Source organism: Schistocerca nitens, chromosome 6 (assembly GCF_023898315.1).
Source record: "Schistocerca nitens isolate TAMUIC-IGC-003100 chromosome 6, iqSchNite1.1, whole genome shotgun sequence".
In the NCBI taxonomy this organism is placed as follows: domain Eukaryota; kingdom Metazoa; phylum Arthropoda; class Insecta; order Orthoptera; family Acrididae; genus Schistocerca; species Schistocerca nitens.
In genome coordinates, this window is record NC_064619.1 from 341,778,273 (window position 1) to 341,802,442 (window position 24,170).

General features: G+C 43.4%; 1 protein-coding gene across 5 annotated transcripts in view; it reads left to right on the forward strand.

The window, feature by feature from the left end:
* Positions 1-24,170, forward strand: part of LOC126262227 (SUN domain-containing ossification factor) — a 288,931-nt gene that overhangs the window by 221,764 nt on the left and 42,997 nt on the right. Inside the window, exon 1 of one of the 5 annotated variants that reach the window (XM_049958677.1) lies at positions 12,740-12,889. The exons of the other annotated variants lie outside the window; for them this stretch is intronic. The gene's annotated coding sequence lies outside the window, so the exon portion shown is untranslated. Of the gene's footprint in view, positions 1-12,739; positions 12,890-24,170 lie in introns of those variants that run through there. 5 annotated transcript variants of the gene reach the window in all.

The following is a 24,170-nucleotide window of genomic DNA, read 5'->3' on the forward strand; positions in this document are numbered from 1 at the left end:
AGTTAACAGTAGCATGGATTACCGCAATGACATTTAAAAAAGCAAGAACCTGAAATAACAGTAATAATATACTAAACTCAGCAGGCTTCCAAGCAGAAGAAATAAGAACTTCGGAACAACATGCGAAAAAACGGAGTACTGATAAAAAAGGGAAACAAGAAGAAAGAAGAATTCAAGTGAATCTAGTTGGTCAGTACGAAGCTACAAAAAAGTATAACTCATTATGCTTACAGTTGCTGATGGGCAGTGCGGATAAGGGCTGTTTTTGTTAAAGCAGGGTATGTAATTTTGCCGGTTGATTTTTATTAACTTCAATGAGAAATCACCTCGTAGTTTGATTGACGGTCTCCTTGATGTCAGTTTATAGCTTCACAACAATCTTTGGCATATTTTAACATGGAGTGTCATCACGCTTAATCCTCAAATTTTTCGAATAGTTTTATCGATCTCCCTTACAGTGTTTCCACAGAATAGTGGGATTTCGTATTTACCCAAGATAGAATTGGTGTTGTGGGTTGTCTGAAACCGTAAGCTCTGGTTTTGTGATCAGTAAGCGGCAGTATGCAAAGGCGTTTTATAGCGGTTCAAGGTTTCTGCCTCGACGCAGAGGCAAGGTTGCAGTTACAAGGTCCGTACGCTCTAAGCTGCCCACTAGCTTCAGCGTACTTCGCTTCTGTGCCAATCAATCTACTTCGTAGGTAGCTGTGTTTGTTTCTTTACTATGGAATGCTTTTCTTTAGAGTGATCCACCCGCCCGCTGAACGAATTTAAAAACATCTGATCATAAAAATGAAGCGTCCGTCGACTGCGTCAAAAGCTGTATGCAAGTTGCACTATGCTTGTTCTGTATGTAGAACTCAACACCTGTGGTCGTTGTGCCCAAACCTGCACTGCATTCGTATTACGCACGTCGTTGCCTGTAGCTTTATCTCACTCCTGTGTGGAAAATGACGAGCTGCAAGCATACAACATAATTTTTGTGTAATGTCCCTAGATAGTGCCCTAGGAGGGCGGGTTGGGGGGGGGGGGGAAATTAGCTACAAGTAAAGGGATTCAAATTTAATATAAAAACAGTCCCGAGCAGGAAAATTTCTTCGTTACAAGAGCTGTGGGCTCAAGCATAAAGTATTTCAAAATAACGTTTTTCAACAACTCTGTTTACATTTCAAACCTCATCGTGCTTCGTCGCGTTGACATCTGAAAGTAATTCTTAAGCGAGTTGAACATTTTAAAATGAATATGTACGAAGAAACGTGCGGTATGATTCATAGAAAGAGAGACTTCGTGTGACAGTTTGAGATCTGCCATTTAGTATTTCATTCGTGTCACCGCCTTAGAGACGACTAGAAAGGCTTTTGTGGCTAACATAGAAAAATGACACAATTATTTCGCAAAATTCTACAAAACCGTAGTGTTGCAAAGCTATCGAAACTACGGCACTTTGGTATCCAGTTTATAGTCCGCTCCTGGTTAAGATCGGCGTGTGGTTCCGTAGAAAGAACTTAGGTAGTGTGCGTCTGAAGCATTCGCAGCACGAGTTCTTTTGGCTACGCGCTAATGCCGGCTTGGCGAGGCGCCAGTGTGCGTATAAGTAGGTGCAGACAGGAGGCGAACTGACATTTGTTGTCTCGCCCTCGTCTGGCGCCACTCACAAACAGTTACTGAAATGTGCCCTCAGTACTTGCTCCTTAGACATCAAGCATAAGTGGCAATGGAGCATACAGCTTTCGTTGATGTAGCGTCTGTCGGTGGTCAGAACAATGTATAGACGCTCTCAAGTACACGCATTACTTTGCACTCTGATACTGCGCATGATAAACTTTTTTCTACACGTTGTTACTGGTCCTTCAGATTCTGCTGTCAAATGGGAGCAGTCTAGAAGTGTAGCCAGTTATGACTAAGTACTTTCACATTGTTTGTGATTATTCTCGTAGGAAAGACTGTATACTATGGAACGCATGATTCATACTGATTATCTAACAGTATTGTTTAGATTTTCTTCATATCCAGATTCAGGAAAGCGTATATCTCTCCGCATCCGTCTCCACGGCGTAACTCGCTAAAGGCAAGGTAACGGCGTGCGGTGCCCGATACGCATAGGACCAAGTTGATAGGGAGCGATGATAAGACGTGTGGCACCTTTCGTGCTGTAAGAGGGGTCCAGGCATTGTTCAGACACCTGGTTGCATTTCATACTGACATTGTCTGATTTTGAGGGATCTACATTTTACCGTGGACTTCCGACCACGGTGGAGCTTAACGATTTCACGTATACGTATACAAATAATTGTCAGAAGTGAAAGTAGTAATTCAAGAAGAAAAACAAAACAATCCTATGGTTGTTCGAACCCCAAAGTTGTAATATTGTAGTCTATCCCTTTTGCCGCCGAGGCTCTTGCCTTTATCGGAACGGTAAAGTGCCTCTTGAGATGAATTGTCGTCACTTCACATACTTCGCAGCAAAGAAAAGTATCAGCAAATTGGAACATTTTAGAAAATGTCTTACTGATTAGTCGTAAAGCTGCAATTGACTGCTTCTCACATCGTTCAGTAATGAAATTTGCTGTCTCCCTAGAGCATTACCATTTATTGAACAGATTGTCTTGGCATTGTTTATATCAAACCTATTCATGTCGCAATTGTGGTGTAACCTTCCAACAGTAAAAGTAAGTATAACATTCACATTCAGTGTAACTACCCAACAGTTTATTATTCGGTAACCTCACAATAATAAAATGTGACTAATCTCTCAATAAAAATATGGTTCACTTATAACCTTTCAATAATTAAGACTGTGAATCAACTGGTAAATTTGAACGTCAGCAGTGCTGCGTCATGGCCCTGAAAGATCATTCTGAATAAATTGAAAATTCTTACCTGAATGAAGTCGCCGGATAACGCGTATATATCTGCTCCTATAAAAAAAATTTTCTGCCACAGCCCAGTGCAATGCTGGCCGCTAGATTTGTCATGTATAAAAGGAAACAACTGATTTTTCTTTACAATGATCGGGATGACCATGGATTGGAGAAATTAGTAAATTCTTTAAATTGAGATGAATGATCGTCAAGCGTTAATTTTTTAAGAAAGATTATTATTAAGAGATTTTTAAAAACATTTACATGGGACTTGATATAACAATAGTACATATGCGCGAGGCTGCTTTTACCTCAGGCACCGCCATCGCTCCCCACGACCGGCCCAGCCAACTCTATACACCAGACTGTTCGCCACTACTTACTCCTACTGCCACACAGTTCCTACTGCAGACAACACTGCTCTCTGTTCTGAGAATCTCTTGTTGTTGTGGTCTTCAGTCCTGAGACTGGTTTGATGCAGCTCTCCATCCTGTGCAAGATTCATCATCTCCCAGTACCTACTGCAACCTACATCCTTCTGAATCTGCTTAGTGTATTCATCTCTTGGTCTCCCCCTACGATTTTTACCCTCCACGCTGCCCTCCAATGCTAAATTTGTGATCCCTTGATGCCTCAAAACATGTCCTACCAACCGATCCCTTCTTCTAGTCAAGTTGTGCCACAAACTTCTCTTCTCCCCAATCCTATTCAATACCTCCTCATTAGTTACGTGATCTACCCACCTTATCTTCAGCATTCTTCTGTAGCACCACATTTCGAAAGCTTCTATTCTCTTCTTGTCCAAACTGGTTATCGTCCATGTTTCACTTCCATACATGGCTACACTCCATACAAATACTTTCAGAAACGACTTCCTGACACTTAAATCTATACCCGATGTTAACAAATTTCTCTTCTTCAGAAACGATTTCCTTGCCATTGCCAGTCTACATTTTATATCCTCTCTACTTCGACCATCATCAGTTATTTTACTCCCTAAATAGCAAAACTGGTTTACTACTTTAAGTATCTCATTTACTAATCTAATCCCCTCAGCATCACCTGATTTAATTTGACTACATTCCATTATCCTCGTTTTGCTTTTGTTGATGTTCATCTTATATTCTCCTTTCAAGACACTGTCCATTCCGTTCAGCTGCTCTTCCAGGTCCTTTGCTGTCTCTGACAGAATTACAATGTCATCGGCGAACCTCAGTTTTTACTACTTCTCCATGAATTTTAATACCTACTCCGAATTTTTCTTTTGTTCCCTTTACTGCTTGCTCAATATACAGATTGAATAACATCGGGGAGAGGCTTAGCTTACATATCGCAGGCAGCGCGTGAGCAATCCATCAAAATTACATCTGCTCGAGTGCGCTAGCAATAAATTCCTTCGTCATGGACCTCTTACAGTGGTATTTTCATCCTATACGTACAATAAGAAATTACGTGTCTAGCGCTGTGTTGGAAGTTACTCTCAAAACGATTTGTTGTACCCTAGATTGGCTGTTGACGTTATCGCCATTGCGTTTATACGTCCTGGATTTTAGTAGTTTAAAACGGAATCCCGTGTAAACAAATACGTCAGACGTTTTCTAGGCTTTACCTGCTATCAGCAACAGTGATACTGGAAGCAACTGGGCTTTGTTTTTTCCGAATTCTGGTAGAAGCCGTCTAACCAACTCATATAATTGGCAGGTATGCGGAAGACGTTAAAGGCTTGTATCGGAAATCACACGTATCGGGTCTAGTGCTGCGGCGTTAACTAGCTCACCGGCTAGGAACCAGACACGAATACGTGACGACGATGCTGTCACGACGTTGTGGAAATTTCTCCCGAAGTGTTATTACGTGACTGGAACGTAATACAACCTAGTACACTTCACTCTGCTCCATGTCCGACGTCATTGCTTGTTAGTAGCTACAACGAAAGCAAGGCTAGCTTTCACCTTACCGCACTATTGAGTTTCCTCATTAGCGGAATCATTTTTCCCGCCCCCTTCCTCCATAAAGGTCCGATCTCTGCGCTTTATGGCGACACTCAGGCGCCGATGTAGGGGAAAGGTCTTCCAGGGAACAGACGGCAAGTTAACGATGCGTTCCGCAGTGGAGGCATGGCGGCTCCTGCTCCATCGGCATTCCGCGGCTTTCCACCCGTTTTAATTGCCAGCAACAGTGTGCGGAGAGATCGGGCGCGGCTGTTGTCCGCACAGTCTCGCTCGTCAACCAATGCGTCTCCGCTGCTTTCTCCACGTTCGACTTAGTGCCGACTCCGTATCACTGGCAGTGTGAGACTCCTGTAATCTAGTCTGCAGTGCTGTGTGTCGATTCTGAAATACCCTCGTGTCTTCATGAATAGTCTTAGCATAAGGTTAGTTGAATAGAAGGGGTGATTATAATATGAACATTAAAGAAAGTGAAACAATAACAATGGGAAGTTGTCGAATTAAATCAGTCGTTGTTGAGGGAATTAAGTTAGGGAAGACATCAAAAGTAATAAAGGTATCGCTATTTAGGCACCAAAGTGACTAATGACAACCAGGGCAGAGAGGATATAAAATGTAGACTGGCGATAGCAAGAAAGCATTTCTGAAAAATAGGAATTTGTTAATATCTGACAAATGTGTTAGGAAGCCTTTTGTATAGACATCTGGCTGAAGAGTAGACTTACACGGAGGTAAAAGGTGGAAGGTAACCATTGGAGTAAAGAAGAGAACAGAAGCCTCAGAAATGTGGTGCTGCAGAAGAATGCTGAAGATTAGATGGATAGAATAAGTTACTAATGAGGTTAGCGGAAAAAGAATATTATGGCATAAACTCGTTAAAAGAACTGGTCCGTTAATCATCAAGGAATCGAAAGTTCGGCAACGAAGGTAGGTGTGTGGGTGCGTGCGTGCGTGCGTGTGGGGAGGGACGGAGGGGGGGGGGAGAGATTGTAGAGAGTGAACTGAGGTTTGCACATGATATACTAGCGTGGAGAGATGCATCAAACCATTGTTCGGACTGAAGACAACGACAGCGACAGGTGACAGTATTTTAATACATCGTGTCCCAGCTACCCAGTTATTCTAGCACTGATTCTGTACTGCCAGTCGCCTCAGCTAATTTCCGGCGGCCGGTGAATGGCGTATTTGTTCGGCCTGAAGCACACTGGCTGGATTTTCCGTAATCCTTCCAGATGATTTTCCGTAAGCCTTCCAAATGAGTGCGGGTTCGAGGCAACTATGACGGCTTACACGGTAAGAAATTTACCAATTACGGACGCTGCAAAAAGATTTATTGATGCTCTGCCACGAGGCAGCAGCTAGCTGAAGTGCTGTAAACAGGGGCATGGCAACTGTCTGCTCGTGATTCTGATTGGCTGAAAAACCTATGTTAACACGTTGACTGCATCACCCATTAGTGATGGATATTTCAACGCCAGGCCAGGCACACAGCGATAGGCATGAGGCTCTGCTGTGGTCACCGGCGGCCACACAGCATTTAACGTGTTTAAACAATTTGGGGAGCGGCCAGCTCAGCTATCGTGGCAAGTCGTGGACCACCTACCGGCGCAGTTAATGTTGTACTATTTCGGAGTTGTGGAGTGTTTCTACATTATAAAAACACGATTGCTTTCCTGGTACGGAAGCCTAAAAAGCATTCGAATGTGAGTTCCCGTGCACGGTCGTCGAATTGCACTTCGGCACTGTCCTGCTCTTCTGAACGAGATATGTGAATTAGTGAGCGGGAACTTTTCGGTAGGGGGGGGGGGGGGGCTTAGAACTGGTCCTGGTTCCATTACCTGCCTGGAAATGATGTTAGATAAGTGACAGGTTTGGGTGGCGCGAACTGGTACTAATGACGTTCATTTGTTTCCACGCAAATCTGAGGGTGACGTTTTATGTGCTTCGTTTCGTACTGCTTTGAACTGTATAGCTGTGTTGTGGGAAGATTATCGATGGGAGTTGTTAGGAGCCAGTTTGTGGCAGTATATAGTTGATAGCGGGTGAATATATATCACAGTCCTGTGGTCGGATATCTGACTCGTTACGATAGTAGTTGGATTGCTACTGGGCTTGTAATTATTGACTTTAGAACGGTGAGGAGCTTAACCCTGTCTCGTGGATCAAAGCGATGCTGACAACCCTTACTTACACATATTACAGACGTGCAGTAGTGTAGGAAATTAATCCGGGTCCGCCAATAAAAGTTTTAGATTAAACTCGCGGAGCAGTACGCCGCGTAAACTGTTGCGCGCGCCGGACGTCGCCCTGGTACGTGGATTCTGGCCGCAGGAGCGAGTGAGATCTCGCGCGGGACTGCGGGAGCTTTGAGGTGGTTTTCAGTACTTCCTCTGATTATATGGAACGATGACCTAAGGGTAAAACCCTCTCTAAATATAATACGTCAGGCATAGGAGGGATCACTATACGTTTCTGGATTAAGGCTGACAATTTTGATACTTCGAACAAGATTTTGTTTTTGACTAGGACTCATAGCAGAATGTATGGTGGTGTTAAGTAGTACAGTACTAACCGGTTTTGCGCATTTGACTAACATTTCGTTGCTTTTGGAATGAATCTTTCACTCTGCAATGTGTTATGCGCTATTATGGAACTTCGTGTGAGATTAAAACTGCGGTACTCGATCCGAAACCTCGTCTTTTGAGGGCGTTGCACTTAACGACTGACTGAGACGTGAATCGTGTCTGGAAGGCACTTTTCGGTTTCAAGTCACTGTCCATTAATCTGCCACAAAGTTTGATTTTTTGTGATACTCTTCTTCGTTTACATCTACATCGATACTTCGCAATCTACGTTACGGCGCTTGGCGGAGTGTGCTCGTACCACGACTGGCTATGCCTCAGTATGAGCCCTAATTGCTCATATCTTATCTTCTTGGTCCTTACGCGCAATATATGTTGAAGGCAACAGAATCATTCTGGAGTCAGCTTCAGATGCCGGTTCTCCAAATTTTCTCAGCAGCATTCCTCGAAAAGCAGCTCATCTACCCTCCAGGGATACCCATTTGAGTTCCCAGGGCATCTCCGTAACATTTGCGTGTTGTTCGAACCTACCGCTAACAAGTCTAGCAGTCAGTTTCTGGACTGTTTCGATGTCTTGCTTTAATCCTACTTGGTGTGGATCCCAAACACTCGAGTAGTACTCAAGATAGGTCACACTAACGTCCTATATGCGACCTTCTTTACAGATGAACCATAGTTTCCTAGAATTCTCCCAATTGCTGCCACGGTCCTCATGCTCGTTCCATTGCATATTGCTGTGTAACGTTACGCCCATATATTTAAAGGACGTGTCCTGCAGCACACTATTAATGCTGTATCAGAACAGGACGGGTTTATTTTCCCTACTCATCCGCATCAACTTAGGTTTTTCTACATTTAGAGCTAGCTGCCATTTATCACACCAACTAGAAATTTTTAAATTGTCTTGTATCCTCCTACAGTCACTCAACTTCGCCACCTTACCATACACCACAGCGTAATCAAACAGCCGCAGACGGCTGCTCATCCTGTCCGCCAGATCATTTATACATGTAGAGAATAACATCGGTCCTATCACACTTTCCTGGGGCAGTCCTGACCATAGTGTCTCTCTGAGCACTCTCCGTCGATGACGACATATTGGGTTGTATAACTTAAGCCTTCGAGCCTCTCATGTCTGTGAACCTATTCCGTATGGTCGTAACTTCTGTAATTAACTGCAATGGTGCACACTGTCAAACGCTTCCCGGAAATCTAGAAATATGGAATCTGCTTGTTGCACGTAGTTCTCAGTATATCATGCGAGAAAAGGGCAAGCTTAGTTTCGCACGAGGGATGCTTTCTGAAACCAAACGGATTTGTGGACACAAGCTTCTCGGTCTCAAGAAAATTTATTATATTCGGACTAAGAATATGTTCAAGAATTCTGCAGCAAACCGATGTTAGGGATATTGGTCTGTAATTTTTCAGGTCCGTTCTGTTGCCCTTTTTATACGGGGGTGTCACTTTTCTTCAGTGCTTCTCTCGAGGGATTAAGAGGTCGATGGAGTCCTTTGAGAATTCTTTCTCACTTTCTCACCTTACACGCGCTCAGAAGTTGCGATCGAAACTATCAGTGCATTTGCACAAGGCGTGCATTAGTGCAGGGTTTGTGATTCTTCAGAACTAAAGTGGCTACAAATGATCCATGTTGATCATATCAGCTTTATCAAAGCGTAGTAGATTATGAAGTGGCGTTTCCAAGTGTCATTCCCTGTTGGCAGATTTCATTCACCCATGAGTTGCTCCGACAGCATAATTGTCATTAGAGTATACCGTGAAGCACTACGTGTGGACTCTCAAGTATGTAAGGAATTGAAGCTTTTCGTTTGGAATGGAGGAAGCCGTAGCAATGGCTCCTTAAGAGGTGAGACGTTATTTTATGTAATGGTGGTGGTTAATAAGGGGACTTCTTTTTCTGGTCAATAGCATATCAGATATGGTATTTTATGAAGTATGTACAGTCAACAAGACACAGAAGCAGACACGAATTCCCCAAGTTACGCAGATTCTTACGTACGGTGCAAATTGTTCCAGTACACGTCTTCAAAACATAACTGTCCAGACGATTGGAATACTTTCCTGCCATTAGGGCAGACAGCGTTTAGAACTGAGGGAAGGGCAGACTAAGTATAGCAGCCGTCGAGACTTGGTGCCGCTGCACATTTAACCACCACTTGGGTGCTGGTTCGCCGATGTCCATGGGACAGTGAGTCACGACTGACTGAAAGTGAAAGCACCCATTAGTGGCACCCATCCCGCAGAACTCCAGGAGCGAAGTCTTCTTGATTCGGGAATGAGCAACTCGTTACCGTAACGAGTCCAAGGACACATCAGTGTGTGTAGTGTCTGAATCATAGATGCCCCGCTATGTCGAAATTTAGCTGAATTTCCTGCAAGAGAAGGCAGCTTTCAGTTTACCGGAAATGTGCCGTTAATTTTATCTAACAAGCCAACAAGTTTTAAAATTTCGTGTAACCTATGGACAAATGTGCGGTCACTCTTCAGTGATTTCATTTTGAGACGTTGACCAAGGCCTGTATGTTTCCACTTCAGTAGTTACGCTAACGTGTTTTTGTGCGTTATTTAAGTTCGTAGTCCGTCAAAACGCACATATGTGCGGCGCTTTCTCCGTTTCGCATATGAACTTCACTTAACCTATGTTTACGCAAAGCACTCCTTAATGACGTTATCATACACTTTTTCGGGATATTGATGTTCTGCTTATAATGTACTACAGGAATCACAGTTTTTAATGTTATGTAGGTTGAGAATACCCAAGGAGGCAAAATTAGCTCAGTAATGAAATAGTGCTTATTCCAAACTGAAAGTACAGACTACGAAGAAAAATGACTTCCTGTAATACGCGAAGGAATATTGGAATTTTCTGTCGTGATATTACATTGCAGTACATGAAATGTTAATTGTAAGCGTTAGACATTGGGCAGGGGAGAGGGTGGGGGCAATAAGTATGTAGACATATATAGTGAGCGATGTATCGTATATTATAGCCATCTGATGTTCGAAAGTAATTAAAAACTAATTACTGTCGGCACAAAATGTCAGTCTGTCCTAAAGTACATGGATTCAGGCGTGTCTCTTGGTGGCTTCCCACCTTTGGTCGTCTTGTGAATGTATAAACGATCCCTCGCAATCTTTCCAAACCGCCTACACGCATGTATAAACGATCCCTCGCAATCTTTCCAAACCGCCTACACGCACATTTCGTAGGCTGCTAGCGAACTGTCATCAAATACTGTACTCCCCAAGAAAAGACAGCAAATATACATGTATGAAGATTGATGCTGTGTTCCTTGACTTCAAGAGGTGATACAGCTCCGCACTGTCGCCTAACGAACAGGTAACGAGCGTGCGGAATATGACAAGCTCTCTGATTGGAGTCAAGGGCTCCAAAGAAAAGGGAATACAGTATGCCTTTATTAACGGAGAGAAACCTAAAGACGTTACAGCAACTTCGGTCTTGCCACGATGGAGTGTTACGAGAAAATAACTGTTCACTATATTTCTAAATGACCTAGTGTTCACAGCACTAGAAATTTTTTTACAGAATGCCAGAAGGGTCGACGCTTGTTGCGGGGGTTGGAAGTTGCCGTCAGCGAACATATCCTACTGCACATGTTGCCAAACAGCCATGCTCCTGAAGTACCTGGGAGAAGGCGTACAGAGCAATTAAAAGTGGAACGATCGCCTTAAACTAATCTCAGGTTGGGCAGATACCAGTCTGAGATCAGTTGGGAAGAGCTTCAGGAAGTGTAGTCCACCTATGAAATGGGTAGCTTCCAAACCCTCTTTGAATAATCTAGGACAAGCACCGTACAGGATTGCTAGAGTCAGATAGGGAAGATCCAATACCACCGCATCCCGCCCAGGTTCATTTAGTAATAGCCAAAGGGCCATGGAGATGGTCATCCAACTCCAGTGGCAGACTGTACAAGAAGTGCCGAATGTCGCAGTGTGATACCTCTGCTAAAATTCCGAGGGCGCACATTCCTAGAAGAGTGAGCCTACATATTGCTTCCGCCTATGTATATCTTGCAAAAAGACTATGAAGGTAAAATAATTATTTAAATAAAAATAAAATTTTAATATATGTTTTTAAATCGGACTAAAGTATAAAATAATTTCTCCTAGCGCCATTCAGAATCCGTACCCCATACAAATAATAATAAAAACGTGTGCTTGTGAATTTTTAATAGCTGTGAGACTACTTGTAAGATTTATAACGAAAAACTTAGGTTACATGCGATACATATCGTTGCATGACTAGTTCATGACTATTGTCTGCTGCATGTGCCCCACCTGTTTCGTTATAAATCTTAAGTCAGTCTCTGTCTGTGTGTGTGTGTGTGTGTGTGTGTGTGTGTGTGTGTGTGTGTGTCTCTGCTCAGCCATGCCCATCAGCTCACATACCTCCTGATACGCATTGCGGTACCATTCTATCCGCACAACACGCTGGTCCTGCAGGGCAGACGAGATGTCAGATGTTACCAGACTTTTCGTCCCCATCCCCACTGATCAGACAGATAGTAAAGCGCTTAATATTGCGTTGTCACCCAGTTCTGCGCAATTTTTAAAATTTCAAGTATCTAGCTCATCGGGAAGTTAGTTTGGACGCAGTTGCAAAGTTCGTACCAGGGACAGAAGAGACCAAAAAACTTGTTAGGGAGATTAGAGCTCACACTGGAGCTTACCAACAATCCGTCTTCCCTCACACCACCACAACAGGAACCACCATACACCGTAAGGTGATTTCCGATGTGTAGATGTATAAATATACAAATGTGTTGCACGTGAGTGAAAATATGGCCCGGATGACTGATACATTGAACAACACGCTCACTAAATCCAGGCAGTTAATGTCGGTGTTGGTGCTGCCAGTACAGCTAGAACACCCGCAACGGCGTGCATTCAAAATTGGAGTAAAAAAGTAAGCAGCGGTGGGTTGGTTTTCACCTCGCCGCCAGGAGGCTGCAGCGATTCCCAGCGCCGTGCAAGGTGACACTAAATCCAGGCAGTTAATGTCGGTGTTGGTGCTGCCAGTACAGCTAGAACACCCGCAACGGCGTGCATTCAAAACTGGAGTAAAAAAGTAAGCAGCGGTGGGTTGGTTTTCACCTCGCCGCCAGGAGGCTGCAGCGATTCCCAGCGCCGTGCAAGGTGAAGGCCGGCGCCGCTCTCGCAGTGCCGCCTTCTCTCTCTCTCTCTCTCTCTCTCTCCTTCGCCGCCTAGCGAGTTGCCTCTTATAAGCAGCGGCGAGCCGGCGCGCGCTCCGCATACAGGCGTGCCCGGCGCCGAGGCGAGCGCCAAGGTTAGCCCAGTTGGGCCGCGACCGCCAACGCGGTGGCAGTGACAGCGGAGGCGGCGGCATCGTCGTCGTCTGCCGGTGCTGTGCACGAGCCGGCGGCCGCGTTCACGTGCACCTGCCGCCACCGCCCACCACGCGACACCTCGCGCCTCTTCGACTCGAGCGGCCCACTAGTTCGTAAGTCTCCACCACCCACATGTGCCTCCTGATCTGTCCCTCGACAGCAAGTGTGTCTGGAGTAAAGTGCCGTGTTTACGCACCAGTCTTCACCAGGATCATATCTATTTGTGTTCGGAATCCTTGTCCAGTAGTCACGCCAACTGCATACATACTCCGCGCGCCACAATACGGTACACGGCGGAGGGTACAGTGTACTACTACTGGACATCCCCTTTCCTGTTCGTCTCCCAAATGGAGCTAGGAAAACTTACGAATCCAATTTATCTTATTTTACCCCCGCAGACCTTACGTGAGATTTACGTAGGGCAAAATTACGAACCAATATCTTTAACATCCGTTTGCTACAAAATCCTGAGCATATTCTAAGTTCGAATGTAATAAATTCCCTGGAGAGGGAAAAGCTTCTGTCTGCAAATCGGCAAGGTTTTACAAAACATCGCTCGTGTGAAACTGTTTGCTCTTTTCTCGCATGATATCCTGCGAACCATGGGTGAAGGGCTATAGGCGGATTCCATATTCTTAGGTTTCCGTGCCGCATATTTGGTACAGTGCCACGGTGCCCACTGGTAACGAAGGTTCAAGCATAAACAGACTTCTTAAGTAACAGAACCCAGTATGTTGTCCTCAACAGTGTGTGTTCGTCAAAGACAAGGGTATCGTCAGGAGTGACCCAGGGAAGTGTGATAGACCGCTGTTACTTTCTATATACATAAATGAACCGGCAGACAGGGTGACCAGCAATCTGCTTCTGTTTGCAGACGATGGCGTGGCATATCGTAAGGTGTCGTCGCTGAGTGACTGTAGAAGGATACAAGATGACTTAGAAAAAAGTTTCTAGTTGGTGTTACGTATGACAGCTAGCTCTAAAAGTAGAAAAATGTAAGTTAATACGGATGAGTAGGGGGAAAAGCCTATAACGTTCGAATAAAGCATTAGTAGCGTACTGCCGGACACAGTCGCGTCGATTAAATACCTAGATTTAACGTTGCAGACCAACTTGAAATGGAAACAACATGTAAGGACTGTAGTGAGGAAGGCGAATGGTCCGACTACGGTGTATTGGGGGAATTTTAAGAAAGTGTGGTTAATCTGTAAAGGAGACCGCATACAGGACACTAGTGCGACCCATAGTTGACGGCTGTTAGTGTGTTCGGCATCCGCACCAGGTCGCTTTAAATGAAGACATCGAAGCAATCCGGGGGGGGGGGGGGTTGCTACCGGTAGACTCGAGCAACACAGAAGTATCATGGAGATGCTTATGTAATTCAAATGGGAATCACTGGAGAGAAGGCGACATTCTATTCGAGGAACACTATCGAGAAAATTTAGAGAACCTGCATTTGAAGCTGACTGCAGAGCTATTCTACTGCCGCCACCGTACATTTCGCGTAAGGACCACGAAGATGAGAGAGATTTGGTCTCGTACAGAGGTATATAGATAGTCGTCTTTCTCTCACTGTATTTGCGAGTGGTACAGGAAAGTGACAGATAGTGGCACAGGGCACCTCCACCACGCACCATACTGTGGTTTGCGGAGTATCTATGTAGATTTGGTAGGATTGGTCTGCGGTCTGTCGCAAATGATTTAAACCTGAAGCAGTTTGGTTGCTATTTACATTCAGAACTTTATGTTTCTGTATGACGACTAAGCCATTTTGAACGGTGTCGACGTCAGCAGCGGTATTTATCACCTTCCATTTCACTTCACTGTTTCACGATAACATCTGACCGACATGAATACTTCGAAGTAAGAATTCTGTACGCTATGATCGAGGACATTCGTACTCGTGTTAGTGAGAACTATTTTTCATTCACGAATTACGTACGTGTTGGTTCACTGGTATTCATTACATCCCGCAAAACCTTTAACTTCGATGGAGCTTTTCGTAGGGTGATTGTGTACAGTTGTTAATCTGAAAGACGAATATTTGTCCCATCACCTGCACAATTTTATGTTGGTTCTGTACCGGCACTACCGTAATTGCGCCAACACAGCTTGTTTATATAGATTGTGATAAGACGGGCTATTACGACAATTCTGTATCTTAATTTGTATAGCCCATACATGAATGAAATGTATGGTTGATCCATTGAAGTACAATATTTTCCTCCTTGAAGATGATTGCAATAATCGAAACCGATAGATAATAAACGTAAAATCGTACAGTTCATGGCACACATGTTTTTACATTAACGTTTTACACTTCTAATTTCCGGGAGACTACTACTCCACTCTAAAGAATATTACAGTAAGGGCACTATCTGAGAGCACTGGACAAGGAATTATTGTGGTTTTCTGTACAAGCTGTTCAGATTGTGAATTTATTATTTTTGGCACTAAGCGGTCTTGAATAAATATACCTTGGATACCGTTTTGTTTACAGCAGCAAAAATTTCACACTCTGATGTATGTGCCAGTCAGTGAAAAACATTTGAATCCACTGGACCACGCGCTCGGAAATAATTAGAAGGCAAAGTATTTTATTATTCTCGTTTAGTTTTTGAGAGAAAACTACTAGCAAAGTGCCAAACTTTTACACTACAGTACACTAACATAATATCCCTGATAAAGACTTTACTGTATTTACAACGCTCTAGAGTACATTTTGTAACACGTACTTCAAACTGCAGTCTATACGATCTCATTTCCAGAAACCAACAAAAATAAATTTTGTTGAACACTTATCAGAAGTCAGTCCAAAGCTTCTCTGGCCCATATTGAGTGTGGTGTTGCAATAATTTTGACACTGGACTCATATTCTGGAAGAACAACGCTTTGATCCTAGTACCGAGCGTATTGGATCTTCGTTTCCATGGTTTCCCTAACTCATTAAATGAACGCCGGGAAAGATACTTCCACAAAACTCTCTCGATGTCTTCCATTCTGCTTCATTCAGACATAATACTCCATCTCTAATGATGTGGTCGTTCACCAGACACTGACCTTCCTGCCTTCTTACAACCATGTACATTCGCTGAAACGTTGACGCGCGGGAGAATTTTCCTGAAATTTGCACGCACACGCACAATGTTGCAAGACGTATTTAACCGATTCACAGTATGAAAGGAAAGTTTTTAAAGCTGTTGAGGAACAACAGTTAGTCTTAGCAAACAGGCTGTACATATTTAAGAGACAAATAGGTATCTACATTACGTACCTTAACGGAAATTTTGTACCCAAATTGCTACAGGTGAAGCGAGTACAAATAGGTTGCTTGTATTGGAAGGCTAGCTCACCCGTTTTTCTGTCGTAGTGGTCTGTTGATATTCATTAATGAGTTTCTGAACTCCCTTGCTATATACATTTCAATTATTGCCGATAAGTTTCTCATCCGCGTTTGTTTATGCTCTTAATTTGTTGGTCCAACAGACAATAACTTATCCGATATCTACCATTGTTGACATCCGTTTACTCGCTCGTATCGTGAGATTCTGGAGTAAGAATGGTGATGGCTGTTTCCTTTGCCTACTCAGCGTTAACGCTCTCTGGAATGCGGTATTTATTTCCGCTTCCTGTTCAATTTCATCGGCCGTAACCAAAATACAGCTCACAAGCATCAGATCACGCAAAGCATGTTAATTTATTCTTTGTCCCGCAAAACACCATACACGAGTGTCGGAGCTCCGAAATTGTTGGCTTGAACCCTGCATGGATAATTGCATCGGCGTCTGTTCGATAGTTCGTTAAAAACGGTGTGCTATATGTTGAGACAACAGTGATCTCGATGTCATCTCAGTCGACACCAATAATAAGGCTTGCAAGTTATTCTCTGTGCACCTTGTTTACGAACAAATGCTTACTGCTCATCAGCAAAAAAGTTACGCCACCGATTTCATTCCGTTGCGATTCGTTAGTTTCTTACATTCTTGTTGCGGGTGCGAGTTTCTTTCCTATCTTTTAGACATGCAACTGCTATTCTGAAGCTGTTTTATCAGCTTGAATATTCTTCGTCAATCTGAAAAAGTTTCTTCTGCATACCACTGACTATATTGTGAATATACAGAACATTTGTTAAAATGTCAGCTACTGTGTGAAGGAAAATGCAGAGTGGGCCACTGGAATCAGTAAATTTCAGGCAGTGTTCTGTCGTGTTCAGCGCGAAGTGCACCGTGGAAGGCACTGCGATGTCCATGTTCCAGACAGAAGGATAATTTCCAATTGGATAAAGCAATGGCATGAGACGGGTTTTGTAGCCACGGTGAAGCCTGAAATGACATTCGAATGATGGGAAAGATCTGTCGAGTTCGTGCAGATCTGCAGCGAAGCCCACAAGGATCTGATCGTTGCTGTTCCAGAGCAAATCCCTCGTCCGTCTTTGCAGAGGGTTGCGTAACAAGATTTAAAAGTTTCAACCTTATAAGCTGCATGCGTCTCAGAAGTTACAGCGAGAATACAGTAAGAATTTAGCTCAACATTCCTAGACGCAGTTGATGACGATGACGCACTTTCTACAGATCCTGTGATATCTGATGGGGCAGACTTTCATCTAAATTGGTTTGTCAATAAAATATCCGATACTACGCGAACACACATCCTTCAGGTAATGCATGGAAAAGGACCACGGCAACTCAAAGGTCGTCTGATGTGCTATTGATAGTCTAATGGAATAGAATCAGTGAACTATATTTGAAGACAACGACCGGCCAGTCAGTGTCACTTTCGAGCGGCAGGCGGCCTTAGTTAACAATTTCTTCATTCTGCAGCTGCAGGGACATTGCTGTGGTTTCAGCAGCCCATAAGGCTGATAATGAAATTACTACATTGAGGCGCCACTTTCCACACAGATTGCTCTCATTATTTGGTGATAACACGCGGCCAGTGAGATCACCTGACATTTCAATCCCTAATTTTTTTCATGCATGTCATCTCAAGAACAAAGGTCTCTTCTCGGCAACTCCACAATACTGATGATGAATTGAAACCCGCTGTCCAGGGAGGGGGAGAGGGAGACAGACCGACCGACCTACCTACCATTCCTTAATAAATGACTGAACGTAAAGAGTAGCCACCGCGAACGTTTTAACAATGCATCGCCAATGATTGAAGCCATAAACTTCCATTCAGTAATGGAAATGTACGTAGAATACTAATGTTACATTCTTCATTTGTGTGGCCATATTGTCCGTAGGTGCTGTAAAATTCCTGATAGGATTTTCGTTCCGTCTTTACAACTGCAAGAATATGCGCGTTTTTCTCACCAGACACGTTTCGCTTTATTGAAGTAGTGTCATCAGTGCTCTGTAGTTAAAGATATTTACAATTTGATTTGTTTTTAAGATCGCAAGACAGTTCGTTAAGTTTGTTGGATTTTACTTTCGGTGATTTCTGCTATTTCTCGCCTACATTAGAAAATGCCGTCTGCCAGCACGTCTTTGGTGTCTTTTTCATTAGACACTGATACTTCTAGTCCAATTTTGCTCTGCTCTGTAGAACTGTGCGTTTGTTACGTTTTACGCAGCACACTTGCTTTTACACCTCTGTTTACTGTTTATTTTTATACTTCTAACAAGGGAACCTCCCCATCGCACCACCCTCAGATTTAATTATAAGTTGGCACAGTGGATAGGCTCAGGAGCTCAGGAGCACCGTGGTCCCGTGGTTAGCGGGAGCAGCTGCGGAACGAGAGGTCCGTGGTTCAAGTCTTCCCTCGAGTGAAAAGTTTATTTTTTTTATTTTCAGACAATTACCAGAGTTCAGGCACCCACACATAATCAACTTCGCTCTCCAAAATTCCAGGACATGTTCAGATTTGCTTGGACATATACAGGATTTGACGGTCTACACACGGACAAATTTGAAAACGTTAAAAACATAGGTTTTGACAGAGCACAGAAAAAACTGTGCGACTGTGAAACTGTTGCATTCATTTGTTGCAGTTTATGTGACACATTATGTTTTCATCACTTTCTTGAGAGTGATTATCACATCCACAAGTAAACCTAAATCGGGCAAGGTAGAAGAATCTTCTTACTCATTCGCCAAGTGTGCAAGTTAGGTGGGTCGACAACATATTCCTGTCATGAGACGCACATGCCCTCACCAGTGTCGTATATAAAATATCAGACGTGTTTTCCTGTGGAGGAATCGGTTGACCTATGACCTTGCGATCAAATGTTTTCGGTTCCCATTGGAGAGGCACGTCCTTTCGTCTACTAATCGCACGGTTTTTGCGGTGCGGCCGCAAAACACAGACACTAAACTTATTACAGTGAACAGAGACGTCAATGAACGAACAGACAGATCTTAACTTTGCAAAAATAAAGTAAGTAAACTTTCGCTCGAGGGAAGACTTGAACCAAGGACCTATAGCTCCGCAGCTGCTCACGCTAACCACGGGACCACGGCGCTCTTGTGCACACATCATCCTTGATGTTGCGTATGTTGCCCATGGACTACTCAGTTTGTATATGTTGCTTATTTTTTCATAGTTCCACACAACTTCTTCCTGTTTTCTCGATTGATCTGTGTTCAGTTTTTCAAGGCCTATCCACCGTGCCAAATTATAACTAAATCTGAGGGGGGGGGGGGGGGGGCGATGGGGAGGTTCCCTTGTAAGTGTGTATTGTGTGTCGTAGTGTTGCCAACATACGATTGCCACGTGTTGTTAGACATATTTTTGTCGGTCATTACCTGTGTAATTCTGTTCAGTTTTGTTCCTCTGTATTTATATAGTGTGTAAGAGTGAGTACAGACCACTGATGAGGCTTCATCTCGATAAAGCAAAGCGCATATGGTGCGAAAAACACGCATTTTCTCGTAGTTGTAACGACTGAACGAAAATACCTTCAGGTAATCTGCTACGTTGGTGCAAATAGGCGCAAAGTCTCATTATAACCAAACGAAACTGTATCATTTACCATGGGCCACCCTATATAAAAAAGCGTGCATACACCTTGTAGTAACCGAAGCAGGCAGGCGATAATTGCTATACGTCAAATTATAACAACGCAGGCATCACTCTATGAATATACGGCATCTGGTGATGTCATGCTTGCGGTTCTGGCAAATACGACGACGTGTGATCGTGTCCTACGGTTACCAAAGTGATTATCCTGTAAATATTTGTCTTACAAAGGCGAATACAAGCAGATTCACAATAAATTATAGAACGTCTCCTCCTTAGCGTATGGATGAACAAAAGGAACGAACGGTGAGACATATGATGCAATTAGAGAAAACTTTTTTTAGTCGCCTCTAGAAAGAAACCACGACGTAGGCTAATCTTCGGAAACGGGAAAGAAGGCCTTTGCAGCTGGGTCTGCGACAGATGCACCACTCGGTGGAAAACGCAAGAAATAGGACAACGATAATGAAGTCACTGAACGCTCGCATACATCACTGCTTCGCTCACGAGCAAAATCGAAAAGAACGCTGTCGGCGGAGACGAACATTCTCATTCTCAGAACCTGCATGCATTGTTGGCTGAAGAAAGGTTACCGACTTTTCTACCCGTCAGTCCCACTGAATTGATCACAAGAAAACACGTTATGCGATTAATTTCTGAGTTTGAAATATTTAAGAAGTGTGTAAGAAGTAAGAAAGAACATTCGTTTCTATGTTGTTCCATTCTTGTACGTATCTCTGTCCTTTAAATAAAATTTTTGCTAAAGCAGGGGAGCCGTTTCATGTTGCTGTCTGCCTTTAGAGTTGATTCTTGTTTCAATAAAACATAATGAAATATTTCCTGTCGTGACTTTTGGACCCCCTATATAGCATTTCAACATTACAATATGTAATTTGCAAGATATTTTTTTTGGGGGGGGGGAGGGGGCATTTTGCCTCTGCGGATATTGTTTTATTTACCCTTCTAGTATTTCGGAGTTTGACGCAGTCAGAGACTTAGTGTGCAAAATTTACCACAGAGCAGTATGAAGTGGGCTGGAATACTGGTAACCTATTTCGAGGAAACATGGAAGCCATCTTTAGTGGATTTTTCCTCGAATAATGCAGTTTTGCTTTAATGATATTTATAGATCCGAAACATTTTCATATTTGTATATAAATAAAATTTTACTTAGTTACTTGTTTGCCCTGCCATAATCTGTATTTCCTCTCGTCTGATCTTAGGTTAGATAACGCACTCCCACTTCAGTTATAAAAAGTCAGCACATACGTAGATCCTTTTGTAGAAGTGCCTCCGCTAACCATAGATGAGAGGAGAAGAAATGTAGATTTTGGCAGGACAGAGTATGAGTTATGGTGTGAACTGTTTCGGATCTATGAGACTCATTTTTAAAAACAAAATCTATATTCTGCGTAAATATCCACTGACATTGCCTTTAAAAGGGCGAAACTCGTCTGGAAAGTAATTATAAATGTTATACTTCCGCGAGAAAAAAGTGTTTAAATTTATAAAACTAAAACCTGTATTTACATATTCGCTACGGAAAATGGCAACACCTTCAACTTTCTTAGCGGATGCGCGTGATCAGACACGAGATTTCGAGTGTCGCCCGCGAGTGATAACATGATACACTATTAGGGGAGGGGATCCCTTTCATCCCTTCTAAATGTCTTCCAAATGAGAATCCCTCTACCATGTGATAAGTGGGATGCAGCGCCTCATGTCGTTTTCGCCGCACTCGTACGTCACTTGTATGATCATGTAGCATCACTCTTCAGTCCAAATGATTTTTTTTTAATTCTTCTAGTGACCAGTGGCAGCCTTTTGCACTGACAGAAACTTTTAAGAAGTACAGTTGTGCCTTCATGTCATTCGGGATGGTGATTCTCGATGTTTCGTTTTCTTATTGATTGTTGTCAAACATAGAATCGGTGATTCATTTGTTGCAATGTGAACAGACTGCTTGCTGCTAGAATCTGAGATTGCGGTGATGGCCGTTTCCCCGAACAGTCACCCACGGTATATTATTGACATGGTGGCACGTGAAAAGCCCAGCGCCTGCTCTAGCATTGGAGGATTTACAGAACTCCAACGTTGATTCTTCTGCTTGTTCATGTACTCCCGATAAATGTAGCTATCAGTCTCAAAAATGGCAGCAACAGCCAATTATTGTGCTGACTTTTAGTAACAATACTTTACATCGCCCTCTTGTTGTGCATAGTTGCGTCGGCTAAACCCAATATGCTCCTGCCAAGTCCGGGGAGCGGGCGGAAGCATATGCGGCGAACGGATCTTGCCTCCCCGATATTGGCTTCCCCTCAGCATCCAATATTGCGCATGCGTCGCACGTGAAATACTCTGAAATTTCCTGTAGTTTCCGATCGGACCGTAGTAGTTCTCAGATCCTCTTCCCTCATTTTACCTTATTAGCGTGGTTCACGAACTATTCCTTTCGTGGAACCCGGCAAACCGGATTGGGAAAGCTCCTCGGAACGACTCTGTACGTGGAGCGTCCTGAATGCCAGATCATGGACGGTTAGATCCCCCCACGGCATATTTATTGCGTTATCATTGTGAGTACAGGTCAGCAGCGTAAACGTTGTTGTTTGCATCTGGCGACTGTGTTGCATTAGTGCAATTAGCCCTCCAGCGAACGTGACCACACAGAAACTGCAGTCTCACTAGCCTGTTTATGCGGCAAGTTCCACGGCGGAAAGATGGCGCAAGAATAGGTGAAAGCCCATTGTCATGTTCGTTAGAGGTGTTACATTATTCTGTATTAGTTTTCACTTCAGGTGTCTTATCTATCTGATATCTTAATTTTATGCCGTCCTTGAAATGAACTGTTCAGGTGGTAGTTTCACTGAACGAGTGGAAAACTAGGAAAAGTATCCGTTCAGCAGCATGTGTGTTCGACCAAGTTTACATGATTTTTTCGGAAGAAATCTTAATTTAATTATGAGAATTGGAAGCAGTGACTGATATAAGCCAACTGCCAAAATTGGACAGCTCACCGAATCGCTAAAATTCAAGTGCGCTGACCAAGAAGTTATTTTCTTTATGGCAATAACTTTATTAGCAGATCTAAATGATTTGACACTTTTCTGCTAAAGCTAAAACGCTTACACATACAACGCTTACAATTTTTATAGAATGTGACTTCCCGGAGGTGGGAATATTCGGTGTAAGAACCTTCTTTTATATGCTATTTGTATTGTTCAGTTTCGTTGGAATGCGCACAAACAGAAGCCTGTGTAACGTAGATCTATCGTTAGCTTTGTAACTAACTTATTAGAAGCCTTAAAACACAGGAACAGTGAGTTCTGTTCCTCATCTTTGTTTTTCTAACCATGCAAAAGGTACTAAATGGTATTAGTCGGATAGTGCTTCCAATTCGACCAGGGATGCTGCCTAGGAAGGAGCTTTGCTCCTGTTTACTTCAATACATACCTCCAATATCTTTCGTTTTGTGGAGACAGGTTTTTAGTGCTTCGGATAGTACTATGTATAGGAATCTATTGAGCATGTTTGACGCTCGCATCTCAATGAAATTTACTAGCCACTAATAAACAAGATTGTTTTTTTGGACATTCATAATGTTAGTCACATCTTCACCAATAAGACTACATTGGTCCTAGTCCCCATTATTGAGATTCTGTTAATATTGGTACGAGAAAGTTTTATAACTGGATATGGCTTTCATGTACGTCGTTTCCATAGCACCGACAGCAACACAACTAGCAGACGAATTAAGGTGTTAAAAAAAAAGTAGTAGCGTATAATGTTGCGTCGCAATTCCGACTTCCTTCAGAAGAGGGGTTTAACTGAGCTTCGCATTTGGCTCGGAAAGGTCGCGAATTCGGGTCGAAATTGTACCTCTGACTCCGCCTCGGATAATTTTGAGACAGAGTATACTGAAGGTAAAGGTTCTAAGTTTGAGTTAAAAAGTGCAAAACTCAAAACGTGAATGAGCAACATCGTTGTGCACATACTCAGGACGGCCGAGGTACGCTGTCTCCTAAGCTGCCTCCACCCACCACAAAGGAATGCCGCTTGTATTTACAAATAGCTTTAGCTTTGTCCACAGTGGGGAGGATTAGTGGAAAAAATAAATGTAAATGGCGTGTGACGAGGGCCTCCCGTCGGGTAGACCGCTCGCCTGGTGCAAGTCTTTCGATTTGACGCCACTTCGGCGACTTGCGCGTCGATGAGGATGAAATGATGATGAAAATACACAACACCCAGTCATCACGAGATAGTTTCTCTCTGACCCCACCGGGAATCGAACCCAGGACCCCGTGCGCGGGAAGCGAGAACGCTACCGCAAGACTACGAGCTGCGGACCGGATTAGTGGAATTTCCCAAGACCTCCAGAAACAACGAAAAAGTATGCTAGGGTTGCCAACCGTTGTATACCTTCTCGTCCCGACATC